The 3,930-nt window shown below is 52.6% G+C and overlaps 1 protein-coding gene across 1 annotated transcript in view; it reads left to right on the top strand.

Moving 5' to 3' along the window:
• Positions 1-1,161: 1,161 nt before the first annotated feature.
• PLEKHM2 (pleckstrin homology domain containing, family M (with RUN domain) member 2) overlaps positions 1,162-3,930 on the top strand; it is a 19,006-nt gene continuing 16,237 nt past the window's right edge. The window contains exons 1-4 of the mRNA XM_011939906.1: positions 1,162-1,262; positions 1,626-1,735; positions 2,814-2,913; positions 3,447-3,534. The gene's annotated coding sequence lies outside the window, so the exon portion shown is untranslated. The remainder of the gene's footprint in view (positions 1,263-1,625; positions 1,736-2,813; positions 2,914-3,446; positions 3,535-3,930) is intronic.

The following is a 3,930-nucleotide window of genomic DNA, read 5'->3' as shown; positions in this document are numbered from 1 at the left end:
CTGGTGTCCTTCTTGGCGTAGGGCTTAACATGAGCCTTGCCTGCACCTAGATCCATATCCAGCCTTGTCAGGTTCTGCAGGCAATTCTAGTCATGTCAAGAAGGCTGGCAAGAAGGCTGGTGGGGCAGGTGTCCCAGTCCATCGGCCCTTAGTGTATGCAGAGGGTAGCTACAAGTGGGGCCACTGTGATATGAAGGAGGATTGTTTGAACTCAGGAGGTTGAGGCTGCAGCAAGCTGTGATCACACCACTGCACTCCAGCCTGGGTGACAGAGCAAGACCCTGTCTCAAAACAAACAGGCCGGGCACAGTGGCTCACGTCTATAATCCCAGCACTTTGGGAGGCCAAAGTGAGTGAATCACCTGAGGTCAGGAGCTTGAGACCAGCCTGGCCAACATGGCAAAACCCTGTCTCTACTAAAGATAAAAAATTAGCTGGACGTGGTAGTGGGCACCTGTAATCCCAGCTACTTGGGAGGCTGAGGCAGGAGAATCACTTGAACCTGGGAGGCGAAGCCTTCAGTGAGCCGAGATCATGCTACTGCACTCCAGCCTGGGCAACAGAACAAGACTTTGTCTCAATAAAACAACAACCGAAAAGAAAACAAGGTACTTTTCTAATATATAACTGGGAAAAATGGGAAACTATAAAGGAAAAGACTGACAGATTTGACTACATCAAAATTAAAAATTTTTCAACAGGGCAAGAAAAAATAACAAAGTTTAAAGGTCTGTTGACAATGGGAGGAAAATGCGTCTAGTGCTCTCTGTATCAATGCCCCAACTCTGGGTTTGTGTGGCATCGATCTAGACAGCACTATACGTAGTGCTCCTGGAGTTATGCTGTGCTCTGGCCCTGACCTGAAGCTTGCCACCACTTGAGACCTATGCATGGATTGTGGATCCCTCCAGCCTCAAGTTGTCACTGTGCGGACTGCTGACTGTATGCCTCTTGGGGACTGGGCTGTAACGATACAGCCACTGCCTGCTGGAACCTCCAGTGCCAGAGCTGCCCCTGAGGTAGACATCTCTGTTGGTCATTGTAGATACACCATTTAACTATTTTTTTTTTTTAGCTACCTTCTTGATTCCAGAACTTCTGTAGCCCTCCTCTTAATCTATTTCTGATTTGGAGGGGATTTTCTTTTTCTTTCAGTTGCAGAGCTATTTTGCTGCATGTGAGGATGAGACCCCTGCCATCCGGAACCATGACAAGGTCCTGCAGCGTCTGTGTGAGCACCTGGACCACGCCCTGCTGTACGGGTAAGGTGGAGGAAGTTTCCAAAGACCACGGAGCACAACCCAGGCCATGAGTAGCCTCCACAGAGAAACCCTTAGCTTGTCTGCCTTTTCTTCCTTCTCTCCCTTTGGCAGAAAGGGATTTGTCCCATTCAAGTGGGCCACAGTCTCTCTGTAGTTACCCCAGTAAATCATCTCTGGGTAGACATAAGTGATGGGGGGAAGATTCGCCACAAATGACATGATGGTGTGAAGGTGTGCTGGGTGCCTGGGAGACCTGCTGGGGATCCATCACTTCCGGCCTTGCGCTCACTGCTGGACCAGCCGACTGCAGCTTCCCAGGGTGGCCCCATGCAGGTCACAGCAGCTCCTCTCCTGTTTCCTCAGACTGCAAGACCTCTCCTCTGGCTACTGGGTGCTTGTGGTGCATTTCACTCGGAGAGAGGCCATCAAGCAGATCGAGGTGCTGCAGCACGTGGCCACCAACCTGGGGCGCAGTGAGTAGTCACAAGGAGATGCTGGGGAAGGGACCAGCTCCACCTTCTCTGTGGGTAGCTTGGGGCTGTGTCCCAGGTTTAGCCTCAGGGTCAGCCCTGGGAGGCTCATTCCCTGGTGGTGCCCAGTAGCAGTGGGGTGTTAAAATGCCAGCACCAGGCCAGGCATGGTGGCTCACACCTGTAATTCCAACATTTTGGGAGACTGAGGAGGGAGGATGGCTTGAGGCCAGGAGTTTGGACCAGCCTGGGCAACACAATGAGACCCCATCTCTACAAAAATTTAAAAATTAGGTGGATGTCTTGGTACACACCTGTAGTCCCAGCTACTCAGGGGCTGAGATGGGAGGATGACTTGAGCCCAGCAGTTTGAGGCTGCAGTGAGGCATGACCACAGCATTGCACTCCAGCCTGGAAGAAAGAGTGAGACCCTATCTCTAAAGATTTAGGAAAATGGCTGGGCATAGTGGCTCATGCCTATAATCCCAGCACTTTGGAAGGGTAAGGCAGGAGGATCCCTTGAGCCCAGGAATTTAAGGCTGTAGTGAGCTATGATCACACCACTGTACTCCAGCCTGGGTGACGGAGTCTCTGTCTCAAAAAATAAAAGAATAGTAATAGATAAAAAATAAATGTATAAAATGCCAGCCCCCTCCATGAGGCCTCTTTTCTCCCTGCATATGATGGTTTTTTGGCGCAGCAGTGATGGGAAGGAGGGCGAGCTGCCAGCGAGAGCTGGACTCCTGTGGAATGCCAGCCTGCGCACGTGCTGTGGAGTCTGGTTTCTCTCCCTGAGCCGGGATCACCGTTACCTACAGGATCAGTGCAGGATCCTGTTGTTTCTTGACCTATCTGAAGTATGCAGTCTGCCCTCTTTATCAGAATTTCCTGGCCAGCTACATGCTAAGGTCTGACTAGGAAAATAAAGCACTCAGGGGTTATGGTACCCCACCAAGCGTGAAGGCTGCTGAAGTGCCTGGTCCCCTGACCTGCTCTTTCTTTCCTTTCTGCCCTTGCTTGGCAAATAAAAGCCAGCACTCTGACAGGCCTTCCTGCTGGTTACTCCTGCCTTTGTTTGCAGGCCGTGCCTGGCTGTACCTGGCCCTCAACGAGAACTCCTTGGAGAGCTACCTGCGGTTGTTCCAGGAGAACCTGGGTCTGCTGCATAAGTACTACGTCAAGTGAGTGTCTGGGATGGTCTGTCTCCCCTAGCCTCAGAGCTCCCCTTCAGCCACCTCCCAAAGGCTCTTGTCATGCAGACAGCACAGTGTGCCACATCAGTGATGCCAGAGAGCCATTAGAACCTTGCCGGTAGCTGGGTGGCCTTCGCTGGGAGCACCGGTGTCCCATCTGGGCTCCTGGGTCCAGTTTGGGTCTCTGCTGCTCCCTGATCCTCCTCCCAGGCTTCAGACCTGACCAGTGCCCAAGCTTTGGCTCAGGCTTTGCTGGGGTTGCTGCAGGAACAGAGTGTGTACAGCAGCTGCTGAGAGCCTGACAAGCCTTGTGCTTGTCCATCTCTGAAGACACTGGCAGGACAGTGCAGTGTGGCTGCTAACCCAGTAGGAGATCGCTGAGAGGGTGGTGGGCGATCTGGGTGCCTTCCAAGGTGGGAGACATCACGTGTCAAATTTCAACACAGCTGGCATGTTGGTAAGCTCAGGCCAGGCTGGTCAACAGACCCAGCGGCACCATCGTGGCTTCTCGTGTCTTACAGGAATGCCCTGGTCTGCAGCCACGATCACCTGACGCTCTTCCTGACCTTGGTGTCCGGGCTAGAGTTCATTCGTTTTGAGCTGGACCTGGTGAGACACCAGGGCTCGCGCTGCTTGTGGGAAGCAGAGGAGGGGCCGGGGAGGGGCAGGGTGGGCGGGGGTTTCATTTCTCAGGTCTTGGTGGGGGAGCTTGTTGAGTGTGACTGGGCTTGAGCAAAGCTTGTTTTTTCGGGTGAGGGAAAGGTTTCAGGGTCCGTTGAATTGAGTGAGAAGAGAAGTCATTCTTTTGCCTTACTGATGGCAAGAATTCCTGGTTCAGGTTACTTCCTCCTATCTCCCCATCCAACTTGGAGAAAAGCCACATTGCCTGGAGTATCTTTTTTTTTTTTTTTGAGACAGAGTCTCGCTCTGTCGCCCAGGCTGGAGTGCAGTGGCACGATCTCGACTCACTGCAAGCTCCGCCTCCCGGGTTCACACCATTCTCCT

This window comes from Colobus angolensis, unplaced genomic scaffold (genome assembly GCF_000951035.1).
Source record: "Colobus angolensis palliatus isolate OR3802 unplaced genomic scaffold, Cang.pa_1.0 Scaffold185, whole genome shotgun sequence".
NCBI lineage: Eukaryota > Metazoa > Chordata > Mammalia > Primates > Cercopithecidae > Colobus > Colobus angolensis.
This window is presented reverse-complemented; position numbering and strand designations above follow the sequence as displayed.